Genomic DNA, 18,089 nt, shown 5'->3' with positions numbered 1-18,089 from the left:
GGATTCCTTCTAACCTACAAATAATGTTGACAAATCAAGGAAACCCTCATGTCTGTGTATCAATGTTGCCCACTTACCTCTTAATCATCATCTACAGAAAATAAACATCACTACCAACAGGAAGAAAACCATATGTTCACTTCCAACAGTCTGTCCAGCAACCATCTATATTTACAATTTACCATAATTCCTAATGCATGTTTTCATACAGTGCTCATAAATTTGTCTTATCAGTAATTTTGTAGAGTTCACTTCTGAAATTTTCTGAAATCTTCCACTGCTTTATCTACAAAGACAGTTCACCTCCCATTGTGTGCCAATAAAATTCATTTTACTGGTTTTTAACTAATACAGAGACAGATAAATCTAACATTCAAAAATAAACTTACTGTGTGGCTTTGACAATGTCCCAAGTGCTGTAGTCGTCAATGTGGCTTTTCCGTCCAAGAGATTCGCTATACCCATGGTTGTAATGGCTTTGAGGCTTTATTTCCTAAAAAAGACAAAACTTGCAATTGGAACACCAAAAATCAGAATTACTGAAGTTCCTTAGTAAAAAAAGAAAAATAATAATGCTGTATGCAAACTAAACCCAGTAACCAGCTCAGTGAACTATAAATCTACCCAGATCTGTGGGTGTTGACTGGCCACATTTCTGCAACTTGCAAAGCAGGCCACTGCATTCCCTAGTATAGATTTCCAACACCTCCCAGAAAACACAACTTGTAATAGCAGAGTTCCATTAAAGCCTATACTGGGGTATGTTTATAGAACGTTAACAAAAAGTAAGAGCAATTTTTTTTGTTTGTTTGTTTAGTTTTAGGTTTTGGGGTTTATAAATGCAATGTAGCATAGCTAAAAAAAGCTACTAGCCATAAACTCACAAAGTCTTACTCTAACACAGATAAATGTTATACTTCAAATAGCATAGTCATGTCTCTTCTAGAAAACAAATAATTGGGAATGATTAATACCAGTGACTAGAGCCTACTGATTCTTTACCGATTCTTCAACTCCAGTCCCAGCTCTAGAGGTGATCTTTTTACGTTTAACCTATGGGTCTCAGAAATAAATGACGCAACCGTGACATACTCTTCGCCAGCTACAGCTCTCTACAAACTTTATTCTTTTGAAGAAAGGCAACACTTCAACCCTTAATGTTTCCCTTGGTGGAATTTATATTAAACCACTGTACTGACAGATCACTAGGGCAGCAAGATGCCATTTTTCTTTACAAACTACATGCATGTGAAAGTCAGCTCAGCGAGCTGGAATTGAACAATGAATTTTACATAGCTGCTATGCAATTTTCCATTTGTTACAAGTACTGTAGCCAACTGCCTCTGTATCAACCATGCAGTTAAGCACAGCCATGTAAAAGTGTGAGAACTGCGACAGTGAAGCAACAAAAGCAAACTCTCTGAAAGTTCTAAAAATACATTTCAAATTATTTTATTCAAAGGAACTATTTACCTTTACTCAGTGTTCCCCAACATATGAGCAGAAATGAGTTTCATGAGTACAAATTTTGTTTCTTCAATCTATACCTGGAAACACTGTTAAAACACCTTTCATAAGGTGTTTAATTAAAATGCTAACTTCCGCTTAGTTATTAAAATGAGTGATCAACATTTTCATTACTATACTAGACAGAGGTTTATTTTTTTGAAATAGATATCCTGACTCAAGACAGCCACGATATAACACACCTAAGCTGAACAAGGATTTGCAGTCACAAATCCCCACCACCTCTCCCCAAGAGGCATTAAGTTGCCCTGCTAGCTTGAATGATTAACAGATGTATCAGGGCTAGGGAGACTTCACAAAATCACAGAACAGTTTGGATTGGAAGGGACCTTAGAGATCACCCACTTCCAACCACCCTGCCATGGGCAGGCACACCTTCCACTAGACCAGGTTGCTCAAAGCCCCGTCCAACCTGGCCTTGAGCACCGCGAGGGATGGGGTAGCCACAACTTCTCTGGGCAACCTCTGCCAGTGTGTCATCACCCTCACAGGGAAGAACTTCTGGAGTAAACTATCAAGAAGGTAGTTTAGTTGCAAATCCCAAAACTCTCAGTAATAATTTCAAAATATAGTAACTTCAGTAGAGCATGTTTGTACTTGTTACATACCATCTACCTATTTCAGATAGGGAAATAAAAACAATCAAATTAAGAGAAATTCTAATGTATTATGTACATTTCGTAGCACTAAATTGTACTACATTTATGTAGTCATTTATATAGTTAAATACTTACGATTTCATACATTTAAAAAAAGTCAAGAAATTCAAGTGTTTAGAGCTTTTAAACCAACTACATAACACCACTAAGAACTCATGCGGCAAAAGTCTTCATTTTCAAAATAGATCTATCCTGATGGATATATTTTTCTTCATAATAATATTTTTTTCAATTTCACACAGTACCTGAATGATCAGGAGAGTGCATCTTTTCTTGAGCACAATGTTATTTTGTGCCATACATTTTTTCTTTCTAAACCTGCAAAACTAACTTGATTAACCAGTTAAGCATTGTCAGACCAGCAGGAAGGTTGCTCTGTTGCCATCTTTTCAGGAGAACCTAAGAGTGTAATACGGCATCTGCTGTCACCCAAACTGCATGTTACAACCAATGTTCTTACTATCCAGAAACACAGCTTCAACTTTGTATTTGAAGAAGGCAACAGCTTCACCAAACCTTTATTTCTCCCCAGCTACTAGATAAGGCAGTATTATCTGAAGAAAAGATGTTGGAAAAGGTAAAGAGGACATTACAATTAAAAAAAATGTAAAATAAAAAACTAAATTCATTATTTTGTCCGACATAATTTCCTCTTCTCCATGATATTAGGAAAAAAAAAAAAGTAGGATTTATACCATTTCTGTTCCCCTATTATTACACCACACAACCGCAGGAGGATTTTACCTATCAAATCGTACTGGTCAGATTGCAAAAAGCTAAAGAATAAGTCAAGTCAGCAGAGGCCAAAAAAAAAAAAAAAAAAAAAAAAGAAAAAGGAAAAATGAAAAATGGAAATTCATTGTCCTGCAGCACCTGAGAGTAGTTCAATGTATTTCTTTGCTTTCCGTAGCCAAAAGTCCCTCTTCTCATTACCTAACAGTTATTAAAAGCAAACTGACAAACCTGGGTTATTTTTCAGGCAGATGTTAATTTACCAGGGAACACTTATTTCTCTTAAGCTGCGTTTTCCTGAGCACTTCAAGCACACAAGCCAGGCTTCTGTTCCCTTGAGCCTGCAGCAGCCAGTCAAGAGAGCTGTCCATTTACAAGTAGTATAAATTCATTCCAGCCTAAAGTGATCAAGAAACCACAGCCTTCTGATAGTAATGCTTTCACAAAAAGGATTATGGGAATACAGCAAAATTTTAAGTATTAACTATTAACCATGTAAATTCAAAAAAGTAAGAGATGATATTCCTTATCCCCTTCTCCAGCTTAACAACTTTTACTAAGGACTGGAGGTAATGACGGTACCCTTAACTTTCAAAATTATGTCATTTTTGATCTCCTTTTATACTGACAGCATTTCTGAACTACTCTTTTTATGCTGAAACTTTCCGATTATATTAATGCAAAATAGATTAAGTGATTCCAAAGGTAGATGTGAGGTGATGGCAAATATGACTGCCTGACACAAAATGAGTAAGCAAGAAACAGTTCTCTCCCTCTTTTCCCCCAGAACATACATCAGCAGTTTGTATTTTACATGTAAGAACGGTTAAAACAATCCCTAAAATCCTGAAAGGTATGCAAACATCACAGCCTCCAACGTCACATAAGAGCCTTCACAGTATGAACTGTGGAAAAAGGATGACTTTAGATTTGCCTGAAAAGTTGATGCAAATATGGCTCATTTTGGAAGTAAATCGTTTAAGACAGATTCCAGGAAAGCATATAAAATCTGAATCTTCACCCAACACACTCGGTTTTCTGCAGTCTGGATGCAGATTTCCAAGCTCTAGAGTCAAAATTTATTACTTAGTATTATCTATGCAATTTGATAGTAGCATGCCGGCTACTATCAGTGCCATTCTACAGGATATAATTCTTACCCAGCATTGTAAATGCCTAGTTTATGACTGTGCTCTGCAGAGTTCCTAAGCCAACAAGCTGCCAGGAATTAAGATAAAGGAGAACCTGGATTTTGTGAATCACAGTAATACTTGATCCAAATCACCTATCACTGGGTGAATCCAGTCACTGCAAACAGTGTTGTTGCACACTACGCTTAGCTGGCAAGGCAAAATATAAGAGGCGAGGCAGCAGCTAGCAACAGAAAAGTACCTCTTCATTCCTAAAGAATTATTTTCAGGCTCTGAAAATCTTGTGCAGGGCTAGGGCACAGTACTATAAAGACAGAAAAGTGATTTCTCTTACTTATTCCAGAAAGAATGATTTAGAAAGAAATAAAAAGACTAACAAGTTAGTAAAACTTGTATAGACACCAGAACTCCTAATAAACCTACACATACTCACCTGTTAAAAGATACGGCTTAAAATAAAAGCAATAGATATGGCTTAGAATAAAACTCTGCTAAAGCTGAAGAACTAGCAACCACTTAGCCTCCCCACACCCTTCTTTGGCAAGTTCTATATTTTTCAATGTTTAGCAGGGCAATTTAAAGGACTGCTATTTAAAAAACCGTGGATATCTCTCTATACGCATTGCTACCAAATATAACAGCTTCAGCACAGCCACAACCACCAAACGCTGCCATAATACGTGCAGGCACAGCTTTAAGTCAGCAGCAGCTGCCTGAACAAAGCTGCCAGTGCCCAGGCACCATCACACATCCTGTTCAGCCTTAGCAGGCCCGACCTTAGGGGTGAGCTTGCCTAGTGTTAGTCATTCTGCATCAGCAGCTAAGCTAGAAAGACACTCTAAGTACAACATTCAGAAAGCATCTCTTTTGGGGGTTTAACACAAGATTAGAACACGTAAAATACAGATTGCTTCCTCCAACCTGCTGGACAGAAGAGAAGGCTCTGCTTAAAAATCTTACACTCATGTAGATTACTTGCCCACCATTATTAAAGAAACAAGCATTTAAAAAGTGGAAAAATATCATTTATATCACATTTACACCGTGCCTTTCGAAGAACTTAAGAGTATTGTCAGTTTCACTGTCACCATTTGGCTTTTAAGTTCTCACCTACAACAGGAAAGAATGAATCTTTCCTAAATTCATACACCCTCATGCAAATTTTAGGAAAATAGTTAAAATTCTTGAAACTAATACTTTTTTTTAAACATATGACAGATTGATAACAAAGTAACAACATGATGTCTTGAGCCAAGAAGACATACCACGTTCACAAATGCCTTCAACAATATTCCAAAGCGTTAAAACATTTTTACTTCCATGATGAAAATATTTATTCCTGCAGAATTTAACTTTACAATGATGATCCACTGTTAAGAACCACTAACAGCTAATTCAGAGATTAAAAACTAACTGAAATCCAAATACATTCATTTTTTGCTATTTTAATCTGTACTGACAATTGCTCCTGCCCAGCTGGAAATAAGGAAAACTAAATGGAAGGTAGGAGAGGAGAGACCTTCACTGATTTACAATAAGCAGGTTGCAAACACTAAATCTCTACCTATTTCACCCTGTTTCAAGGAGCCATTTCCAAGCATGACTTGAGCCAAATTAGCAGTTTACAATTGCTAAAAGAGAAAGGTCATTTCTCTGCCCACCCTTCCCCACCGCTCTTGGCTCTGTGCCCCTGCTGCCTTACTCAAGCTAGCTTTGGTACTCAAAGCCATGGTCGCAGCGAGCTCACTCAATTCATTACAGGGGAAAAAATTAAACAAGACTAAGACAGAAAGTTAAATCTGTTTCTCCTGTGAAAAGACAGGCTCCAGAGCCACAGATAAAGGAAATGCAAGTAAAGAGAAGATAGCAGGAACATTCTGGCAGCTGTCAATTGTTAATTTGACTAAGTAATCATGGAACAACACACTCCAGCTTTTAAATTTTCAAGGAAGTGAAGCTGACAGAATGAAGAAAGTGATGCTGCTTCTAGAAACTGGTAGAGCTAGTTGACTTAAAAGGCTGCAAAAAAGACAGATTTTACTTATCTATAAAAATCAAATTTGGTTTCCCAATTACTACTGAGGGTCACTCTTTCTAGACAAACTTCTCTCTTCACTGACTATCCTCTGACAGTGCCCTATCACTCATGTGCATCTGTGACTAGTCTGTCATTACTCATTAGCCACAAAATGTGCAGGCTGCTTGCACAGATGCGTAAGTAATGCAGGGTAGGAAAAGTCTCAGAAGAGTGAGAATAAGGCTAAAAAGAAAAAAAGGCACTTTGGAAAAATAGAAACAACACAGGAAAGGAGAAAAGGGAACCTACTCTGGAAAATAGGACTGGTAAGTTGGGGAAGCAGAAGATAAAGCAAAACATGAAAAATAACTCCAAAGAAAAAAGAAAGAAGGGTATGTGCTTGTGTGTGCAATAAGCACAGCTCCAAAGAACCAGCACTTAACAATACTGGCATTCCCAAACAATTCTCTTCATAACTACATGTGCAAGTAAAGTTATGCTCATTTGCCCTCAATACTCAAATCTCTTAATCTTTTCCAATAAAAAGCCAAAATTAAATAAGCTTAAGGAGAATTCTGAGAACAGTACTCATGGGGGAAAAAAAATAATAAAAAAAAGCAGCTACATATGAAAGAATAAGATGTCCAAGTCTGAATTATTCCAAGAGAACAATTTCACAATTTGCAATTCTATATAGCAGGAGGATATGAACAGGTCAATATGGCTGCTTGGACATAAGGAAGGGAGGAAAATACTGCTATTTACAGCTGCCACACATGGCTCTGGTAGGCATTAACAGATGGCTAGGACTGCTTTTCCTTTAACATTATGCAATATTGCTAAAAGGAAGCAGTATCATGATTAGACACTCCAATTCTGAATGGTGACCAAGAAAATTGAGACGTGAAGAGAAAATACTAGCAAGTCCTAAAATAAGAATTAGAAATGAAAGCATAACCTTCAAAAAATATTGTATACTATTGCCTTTGTTTCTTAATGAAACAGAAGAAATCATAGTTTGTGGGAGTTTTTTTATCACTACCATTTCCATAGCTATCTGCAGTCAAAAGAATAATTATAAAATTAGAAAGGACTGCAACTATTTCAGGAAACTTAAACAACAAAATAATCCTCATGTATGTTATATTCAACAGGGACTATTGGAGGCTAATATTAAAGAATTCCTTCCCCTGTATTTGTGTGTTCAATTTCTCTGTTCTTCATTAGTTAGAATATAGCTCTTTTCAGTAAGTTTTCTCAGTTTTGCTTTTACTTTTAAGACAGTGCAAGAAGATCTACAAATGTATTTATAGTAATTTGGATATTAGAAACACCCACATTAGTTTATATACACAGAAATACTAGCCACTCACACACGAGCTTTAATAGAAAGATGCTTGTAAGTGCAAGCAAATCAATTCATCACATTCCTATAAGAAACAGCACTGGTATTTACTTTAATATTTTACACAGAAGTTCCTCTTCTGAAGTTTATAACAACTTCTTGCCCCATCCTTCCACCTAATTCTGTGGCAAAGAGAGTCACAGAAACAGAGGCTAAAGTGATCATGTCTTAATTTTAGAGAGAATCACATTTAATTCTTTACAGGTGTAAGAAGAGTAGCTTTTTCTTTTCTAGAAACAGCATTAAAATCAGGGTGAAACCAGCAGCTGCTAATTTGACTAACTTGCCTGTCATCAAGTGGGAGTTTCTGATCTTTCTCATATTCACATGAAATCCTAGCCAGGAAAAGGAATTCTGCAGGGCTGCATAGATTTCCCAGTTTAAGGAGTCAAAGCCTTCAGTAGCTGTGAGCTGTTAGATTTTCTGAAATGGGATCACAGAATGGTTTAGGTTGGAAGAGACCTTAAGGATCATCCAGTTCCAACCCTCCTGCCATGGACAGGGACACCTCATGCCAGACCAGGTTGCTCAAAGCCTCATCCAACCCAGCCTTGAACACTGCCAGGGATGGGGCAGCCACAGCTTCTCTGGGCAACCTGTGCCAGTGCCTCGCCACTCTCACAGTGAAGAACTTCTTCCTAATATCTGATCTAAATCTACCCTCTTTCAGCTTAAAGCCATCCCCCCTTGTCCTGTCACTACATGCCCTTCCAAAAAGTAACTCTCAAGATTTATTGTCAGGCCCCTTTAGGAACCGGGAGACTGCTCTGAGTTCTCACCGGAGCCTCCTCCAGGTTGAACAACCCCAACTCTCTCAGCCTAGAGAGGTGCTCCAGCCCACAGAGCTTCTCAGTAGCCAGCTCTGGACTCACTCCTACAGGTCCACATCTTTCTTATGTTGGGAGTCCCAGAGCTGAACACAATATCATGATGCATATTCACCTTCAGTTTAGCTTATACATACAAGAAAATTTCCATCTAAACCAGATTACATTCTCCATGAAATAAATGTACAATATGAAATTTTTTTTAAATCTTAACTGGTCATATTATACATACAAAAAAAACAACCAACCAAACCAACACATCCCCCCCACCCAAAAAAAAAAACAAACCAAACAAAAAAAAACCAAAAAAAACAAAAACAAAAAAAATCCCCCACAAACCAAAACAGTTCAGTGTTTGGCCTGCAAATATATACTATCAGACCTGCCTTACTTTGACCTTTACAATTTATGATGGGATTCTCCCTGCCCCTATTATACCATTAAAGTACACAAAATGAGTATGACATGACAAAAACCTCTTCCATTCACTGTCAATTCTGTCACCACCTTCCATTACTTTCCACATTTGACAGCAACCTGTTTAGTTTCCCTCCTGTATTTTTTGGTCCATTAGAGTTTCTTGATGAGCCAGAGTATGCATTTATGAATATCCCTGGAGAAGCTAATTGTGGAATACATACACAATGGAAAAAAATCTGTACCTAATACTCTTGATTTTTTTATTTGTAAGCAAGTCACACTTTTAGTTGACAATGCTTTCTTTAAAAAGTGGCAAGACAGATTGAGAAAATCTTCATCACAAACATGATGAAGTCCTTTTGCCAACACAGAGTTACACCCACAAGCAACAATCAGGCATCGCTCAAAGAGAATAATCCTGCACACTCTCCAGGGTAGATCTCATTTTTTACATAACAAGTCAGAGATGCTCAACTCAAGCCCTTAATCCAACCACTCTATGCAGAGGCTAGAGATCGCATGATTTAAGGCACAGCTGGTAATGAGCAAGTTTTGCTTCCTCAAAGCAAACATAACCAATGAACTACTTTCTAGTCATTTACTTACAGATGCTCCTAAACTGAATAGCGTTACACTTCAGGAAGGAATAGCTTCACAAGTAGCCTTTCCAGAGGCCTTGTATTTGCACATATAGTGCCACCAGCAAGTGTTATTTAAAACAGCTGTGCTTGCTAGCATTTGTAAAGGTTAAAAAATTAATAACTTAAAATACTATGGTTTAAAGTTTACCATACTTATGGTTTAAACCATACTTATGGTTTAAAGTTTTGGCTTAGTCAGCAACTTACATTAACATATACATATATCTTTTTTTGTCTTACTTTTCAAGGGGTGTTGCATTGTGTTCTTGCCAAAATAGCAGTATTTCAACTGAAATAAAACTGTATTTTTTTCCAAGTGATTTCAACAAACTACGTTTCAGAGTATATGTGCTTAGAGACCTCTCAACATAAAAAATACCCGAGACACCTAGCATTAGTAGTCAGTCATCATGAGATTAACTTAAAACCAAATAGGCATTAAACTTTAAGTGCTCAGTTTCAAAAATGCACCTAAGTGTGTATCTAGCTCAATCCTAATCCTCAGCTATTTGGAGGAAAAAAGCCAACGTCTTCTTTTTAAAATTCCCAGAAAAAATTCTTTTTTCAAAGATCAAGACTATTCATTCAATTTTCAAACCTGGTAACATCACATATTAAAAAAGTATACTGAAGGTTCTGCTTTATTCAGCAAGTACTCCAAAACCACACCCAAAGGTAAATTATGTTGCTTCATGAGGTTATAGCTAACTCGTCTCTGAGGAACAGTGGAAAAAATTAAATCAAGAACCAAAGCACTGGCAGGTACGTATGACAGAATGAGCAGTCAGCCTTACCTAGCTACGGGCCCTTGGCAGATACAGAAAAAAAGAAAGTTAGTAGAAGCTGCACTCAGTCCTCGTTGGAAAACTTCTCAATTTACCAGCACTTGAATCAGCAAATGGAGCCAACTAAGTAAACTCTCATTCCCACTTGTGATAAACACAAGCTGGTTCACCTACCACAACTAGGAAGTACATGAAAGGTGCTTCTAGTCATGCTGATAGTCACTTTCTCTGCAGCATATGAGACACGGCTTAGTAAATCTATGGTGTGACAGTTCACAACGGTTGCATCCTATCCAACTCCTAAACTTCCAGTCAGTCACACCAGGTCACCCTGTACCCTCCTGCAGTACATTGATCCTGCAATGAGTAGGTTGAGTGAACTGAGGCAAGATACCTACAATTTTTAGGGTTTTTTTAGTTGGATGCATTTTCTACTGATTCGCTTTCCTGAACTGGCTTATCCTGGGACCAGACAAATGCCACTGGCAGATATGTGCAGCTGGAAGTGTTTAAAGGTAGGTTTCACGTTAAGTCAAGCTAAAACTGACCTGCCCTCAAGAGGGATGGTCACATTCATAGTCCTGGCTGCCCGTTTTCCACTACCTCTTACCAGTCCTCACAACAGCACAGAAATGGTTTCAGTTAGATGAGGTCACAGACTCACAAAGCAAGAAGTACCCCAATTCACCTGTTGGCCACACAACTGCAAGAGCTACCCAGGAAGGGTAAGGGACTGTGTCTGGCTTCCACCATGACTTTAGACCAGCTTAAACTCAATTGCAAACCCAATTCCTTCAAAGTCAGCAATACAAGCATTTTCAAAGCACACTCTGATGTCCTCCTTCTCTTAATCTCCCTCCTTCTTGAGCCATCTTCACTTTCCCCTGGTCTCGAGCAGCTTCCCAAGCTCTGACCACAGCATTTCCACTTACCCCCATTTTTGGCACCTTCCCCCTCACAAAGACAATCAAGGAAATGCAGCTGAAGACCTGAGGGCATTCTACAAGCGTAGGAAGACGTTACTAGATTTGAAAATTGCACAAGACAAATTGCAGTCTAATGTCACACCACATACTAGGCATGACAGGCCTGAGGGTTCAATTCAGCCAGACTCCCTCTGACTTCAGAAAATCTTTCAACTTTGTTCTACAGTCTCATGTTTAAGAGACCCCTGTGTTTCTTTCAACCATAAGGATGCTATGAAAGCCAGTTCTTTATGTCATACTGTCTTCAAAAACCAGCAGAGGACAGGGTGTATGCTGAAATACCAATTACTGCGGCTGCTCCCATCTAAATGTGTCAGTATCAATGGCAATATTTCCCAATTTTCAAGCAAACAGCAAACAAATATTTTCCTCTTTAGTTCCATAAACTGGATTCTGCAAAGTTAAAATGCCTCATTACTATCCTGAGCAAACAGGTGAACACAGTGAAACAAATGCTGTTGAAAGACTTAAAACCTGTGAAATCTGAGAGAAATAAAGTCTGTGTTTAACATGTAAAGGCAAACTGAGTCAACACAAATTCAGGTCAAACCAGACATTTACCACTGGTGCTTTAAGAGGGCCTATTTTGAAAGTTAAAAATCAATTACTGCCCAAACCTGACGAAAATATGTAGAGTTAAAACTCTAAATAGTTGAAATCTGTTTTAAGTGTTTTACTAGATGCCTGAGAAGCCACAATGATACCACCGAGGAAAAAGCCCAAAGTGGTGAAAAACTGTGTAGTTTACAAGAGAAGTGAGAACAACTGTAAAAACAATCTTGTGAAAATGGCAAGACAAGCATTGACAGTGAGCATGACAAAGTAGAAAAATATGGAAAACTGAAAGGCAAGTGAAAGGATACAAGACATCCCTATCCCTGGAAGGGCAAGCAGCATCCAACCAACAAAAGAAATGGACAAAAGTTGCCAAGATTACAATGTAAGAATGATAGAATGATAGTAAAAACACAAACCCACACAATTTGAAAAATGGTCAATAAGTGCAGAGCAAAAACAGCTGAGGAAAAAGCCAGAAAATTTAAATCCTGTCCTGTTGCCATGATAAAATGCTTCCTAATATAACAACAAATATTATTAAACTCCTTTAAAGTACAGTCTGATCAGGCCACCCATACAGTCCAAAAGATGTGAACATCATTATTCATTACGCCTGAAGAAACTCCCATGATCTGGATAAAAGATATCATGGGTTATAAATGGTTTTCATTTTAACTCAGTGCTGCCTTTTCCAGGTTTGATACAGAATTAACAAAAAAGCAAAGACTAGTAATGCTAAGTACCATGTCTTCACAGAAAAACAAACCCAGAACTTACAGTTGATGAAGAAGTAGTAATGGTCAAATACAGATAATGTCCAAGCTGTCTGATTTAGTATTGTCTGATATTTTGATTAAGAAATTAGAATATACAGAAAGTTTGTGTGCTCTATCTTGCAAGTCTCAAAAACTAGAGGTGAACAAGCTTTACTCTTACTATTTGTTTTGTGACTATTATACATACTGTCCCAGTTAAGGACTATGCTAGCAAAAAAAACCAACCACCCTCTCTTGCTCTTCTTAGTAGCTCACATTTTTAAAATCTTAGGGTATTGTCAATATGAAAACACTATTGAGAGGACACTAAGCATCCTACAGAGCTTGTATTTGTCCCCACCTTATTTCATGATTGTCTGCAACCTAGGAGTAAACAACAGTTAGAGGTAAATAACTGTGGGGAGAAAAAGGAATATATAATACTCTGTTTCTTACACTATGTAGCTTATATTACTTGGGGAAGGTTGGGTGAGGTAGAATAAGGTTTTTTTTACATACCAACAAAAGCAAAGTCATACCTAAAATGAAGACCCATCCTAGAAACTACCCAGAAAGCACTGAAAAGGCCTGGAGATGGGTAATCATCCAGGCACAAGCTTCAGTGTGATGCAGTTCCCAGCAACATCAGTACAGCAGTCTGTACATATGGAGAATGCTGAGCAAGAACGCAGAAGTTGCTTTACTACAGCAACTGGTATGACTACTAGAATAGTGCTCTGTTCTTGAGTACACTACAAGAGCTACTGCACTCCAAGCAACGCCATGAAAACACTGAAAGAATGAAAAAACACGTCTTAACAAGATACTCAAAAGGGTCAGGAGGACTGCAGACCATAACAGCAGTGTAAGGATCTGATAATCATCAGCATAGTAAATAAATACAGACAGACTGTATTTGGATACGTATGCCTCAAGATGTAATGAACAGAAACAAATTAAATTCAGACTAGAAACAGGTTTAGGTCTTAGACTAATTAAATTTGGAGGCAACTTGCCCACCTATACAATAGTATTTGTTACTGTTGGATTTTATTTTCCTGTTTACTTCATAAGTAGTATCCTGCCTATAAAAATAATTAGTTCATTAAAGAACCCTCAATGTCTGCATTAGAAGGTTGGATTAGAGCTGCTGTCCCCTCTTGCCTCAAACTAACTGTGACACATGAAGCAAGACTCAAGCTTCAATAATAAGCATGCCAATCTGCCTGACACTTCATGGTTCCATCCTTCTCTTTTAGTAATAACAGTAACTGATCTGTGAATGAGCTCACAAATGTAAGCTCAGTCCCTGGAGCAATCTTAACTAAACTACAAAGCCCCATACCTTTACAGAACAATTAAGAACAAACTGCACCCCAAAACAGCCCTGACAATATCAACAAAATTCCTCAGGGAATAGGGTTGGACTGTAACATCATGCCTTTCACTAGCATTTTAAAGAGAAGAAATTAGAGTCAATGCTATCTGGAATAAGTTTACCTATTTGCTTCAAACCACCACCAAGGATTACAAGGAGATATTGTGCTTCTAACTTCCTAGGTATTTACACATTGAACCACAGGGAGAGAAGAAAAGATAGAAATTAAAAGTTTCAGCTGGGATTAACCAGTAACTTCTATCTCTCTCAAACACATCCCATACAGCCTAAGGACAATGGTGGATGCACTGCACAGCAGTAACAAAAAAGATCTTCCTCCCCAGTAAGAGTTCTTACCATACAGGAGGAGATGCAGCCCTGAGCAGTTGAAATAACTTTGGCAGTTTAGGACATATTAGGCCACATACACCAAGAATATTTTCCAAACAAAATGGAGCAATACAACAAAAATTGATTTTTTTTTTTTTTTAAAGATTTCCAACACCCCGCCACACACACCTTGGATTCAAAATACACCCTCCAAGCCTATCATCACCTACCACAGGACAGTCAGGAAGTTGTTCTTGTTTAGAAGATCCAAAGAATTTGAAGTCAGAAGGCCTACCAAAACCATTTCTCAAAAGAATAACAAGTACAAACAGTACTGAGTAGTATTCCCATACTAGGGCTACATTGTATAAATGGAATCAGAGCTTGCCATTTTAACTGCCAGCAGAAACCTGAACACTGGGAAAAGGAAACAAACTAGCAAGGACTACGCAGCACCGCCTTACTGAGCCATCCCGGGTGCTCTACCTCTCTTGTAACGGAGCTACCATATCCCACTGCAGGGCAGCCAATGCTATGTACACCCTGAGATCTACACCCACAGGACTCCCTCTCTTTAGTCTTCCGTGCACTTCACAATTCTGCTGAAGGATTCAAGTATATGAAAGAGGTGGCACATCACCTACAGAATCAGTCACCTCAACAGTCTACACTCCCCTGTGTTCACAGATTTGAAACACAACAGCTACCATGTGTGGAAGTCAAAAGCTCCCATTCGATCTGTAGAAAGATACCCAAACTCAAACTGAAAACATCAAGAGCTGGTTAAATCCAGCCCAGCCCTCCTTTCTCCCTTACAGTGACTGCTCACCTTCACCACTTACCATTTGTACCTTTCAATTTGATGACATTCAGCTTCACTCTCCAGCCACTGGGTCTTGTTAAGTATAAACTGAATGAAGCACTGCATCTCAGTACGAAAGTATTCACATGGGGGGAAAAAATGAGGTGCTTCTCACTATTTCTGCTAATATGAACAGGGGGTTTTTAAGCGTTAATTAAGGCATCAGTAGAATATTTCTTAACTCTTTTCCACACTCCTCCTTGTTTAATAATGACTTTTACAGACAAAACTTCATCATTAGTATTACCACATGCTTAGCCAACATGTTCTCCTTGCTTCCATCAGTAAACCACCTTTAGCAAAAAAAAAAAAAAAAAAAAAAACCAAAAAAACAAACCATAAAAGATAAATCAAGGAATACATTAGATATTTTTTAATCAAACCATTATACTGGGAACTTTTGCTGAACTGCTTGTTCATATTTATATCCTATCAGTCAATAAATTTGGGGATACAATTCCATGCTTACATGCCTTATCTTCAATGCATTACTTTGAATATGGCTGCATGAAGGTGCACTTTGTTTTACTAGAAAACTTCAAATGAATTCTTGATGGTTTTGTACAGTTGTGCTGTCCTCCCTGCTTAGCACCTACCCATCGTGTTTGCCTGCAAGTTATATTAATAGCAATTTTGTTATTATTTCCAATTCATTCATGAAAAAAGTCCTGAGTCTAGTAGACTAAACTCCTCTAAGACTTTCAGGAATAATTCCCTCTAGCAACTACTTCCAAGATTACTTAACCAGGATTTTTCCATCCATTTATCATATACTGTAAGATCATTCTGTGAGTATTACATGAGCATTTCATTACTTTTTGCACTTCCCCACTAAAAATATATATGCTTCACTGTTGCACTAGTCATCTTGCAACAATACTAGTAGAAAACAGTGGGATCTACATTGACATACTAAACTGAGCTTGTGCTCAGAATGAGAGAATAAATATCCTTTGAAGCAAGAGTCCATTATATAAGTTCAGCTTGCTTTCACGTGGGATGGAGAGAGGCCCACAACCTCAATCAGCAAGATACTACCAAAAACCCACCAAAACCAGCCCAATCATCAGTTTCCTAAAGCATTCATATTTTCAGCAGTGTTTCTACCTCTTCTTACCAGTTACTTGAATCACCACTTTCAGCTGAGCCTTTCACAAATAAACAGATCTTACAGCACTCCAGTATTTAAGTATTTTTTCACTATTCCTGAGAACATCTTTCCTAAAATGGTAATACTGTGTTCATAATATCTCATGGCAAAATGCAAGCCATACAGCCCATATAAAAACAAACATTTCTCTTCCAAAAAAGCCCATCAAAAAACTTTGAAAGTAATCCAAATTAGTCAAAACAAAAAGATGTGAAAGTCTATTTAAAAATTAAAAAATACACACAGAAAAAATACCTGAAAAAGCTGCATGACAGGTAACAGCAGCAGGAAACCTAAGAAACCAGGAGATTTTGACAGTCCTATAAAAAGCATCAGTTTTATATGTATACAAATGTAAGCACTGATTATATGCTCCAACGTCACTACTTACATAAGGACATGATGCTATTTTCTTTAAAAGTGGAAATCACTGAGTATTAAGGCCCCTGACCTTCAAAAATGACTGAGCACAGATGCACTGCATTGTTCAGTGGGCAGGTCCTGTGACAATACTGCTATGGTAAGGAATTCTCACGCTTTTAACAAGCACTCCAGAAATGCTCTTTTAACAGCCAGTCTCACCACCGACATTAAAAACATCCTTCTCTTTTAAAGCTTATCTGCACAAAGGGATTTTAAGGACTAAGGGACACCCACTTAAACCCATGTAAATACTACTCTGTGAATAAGATACAGACAGATAACGCTCAGAATTTCCAGAAAAATCAAACAAAACCCCTTCAAGACTAGATAGACAAGTGATATTTATTGTATATTAAAAGACTCAGGCTGGTGTTACAGAACACAGTATATATTAACTTCCTTCCCTGTCTTTTGTACACACACTCAGCCTTATACACCAAAGCAACAGTATAAAATTCTACCAGACTGCTCAACTAGTGAAAACCACCAATTTAAACTGAGACATGTTTGTTCACTACATAGTAATCACTCAAAGTTAATTTAACAAATACTGATCTTCAATCTTGAGAACACAATTGTTTTCTAACAGCCTGTAGATGCTTTTTATTCTATTTTATAGTTTCAGACTCCCCATCTAAACTTTCCACAAGTTAACAACATTTTCTTCCAAAGTACATCAACATCCAGCAGTCTGGATTGTTACTGAAAACTTCTGTCACTTCTGAAAAACACCAGACACTGCAAGTGAGGGTACTTCTCCAGTTAGCCGAAGGAACATGTAGAAACAGCCTTTGTACATCACTTAAAAAATAAAAAAAAGCTATATATTATATACCTATATATCAAGGCATTTATTTGCATTGTTTTGCTAGTTAATCTTCAGGACAGGTCTATTTTAAAGTCATAAGCACAGTTGCACAGTTTGGAGAGGTAGAGAGGAGTGGGTAGAATACACAATTGCACAGAGGCCTATACAGCCTCTTCAGTCACCAAGAAAACTAAAAGCGTCTTTAAGATGTTGTTTAAGGAACAAGACTACCATCTGCTTCGCAAAAACTGGAGCCTGGCATATGCACTAATCTTTTTCGTAGGCTGAAAAATCAATTCTTACAATCCTTAATGTATCAGGTGACAAGCCCACACGTAAGAGATTTTCTAAACTGTTTAAAATACATTTCAAAACAATCGCACCGGTCCTGAAGAATGTTCACGCTGTTGACAGAGGTAGGTGGCACAAAAGAAGGGTAAAAATGTGTCACGAAACGACCTCCACACATCACCTGTAAGCATTCCTCCCACTGCCTGTCCAACACACGGGAAATGACAGACCGTTTCCTATCAAAATAAACCCCACGCCACCCGGGGAGCGCTGGGCTGGATGGGACCAGGCCAGACCCGCAGGCCGCTGCCAGCAAAACGCAAGAAGAAACCTTTATTCCTCCTCCTCCGAACAGCGTCCCCCGGGCTAACGGGCCGCAGCACC

The 18,089-nt window shown here is 38.1% G+C and overlaps 1 protein-coding gene across 1 annotated transcript in view; it reads right to left on the bottom strand.

Annotated features, from left to right (window-relative positions):
- Positions 1–489, bottom strand: part of ZDHHC17 (zinc finger, DHHC-type containing 17) — a 56,164-nt gene extending 55,675 nt beyond the window's left edge. The window contains exon 1 of the mRNA XM_010018507.1: positions 390–489. The gene's annotated coding sequence lies outside the window, so the exon portion shown is untranslated. The remainder of the gene's footprint in view (positions 1–389) is intronic.
- Between the last annotated feature and the right edge of the window lie 17,600 nt (positions 490–18,089).

This window comes from Nestor notabilis, unplaced genomic scaffold, assembly GCF_000696875.1.
Source record: "Nestor notabilis isolate BGI_N333 unplaced genomic scaffold, ASM69687v1 scaffold2767, whole genome shotgun sequence".
In the NCBI taxonomy this organism is placed as follows: domain Eukaryota; kingdom Metazoa; phylum Chordata; class Aves; order Psittaciformes; family Psittacidae; genus Nestor; species Nestor notabilis.
Note: the sequence above shows the minus strand (reverse complement) of the source record. Positions and strands in the feature narration are given on the sequence as shown.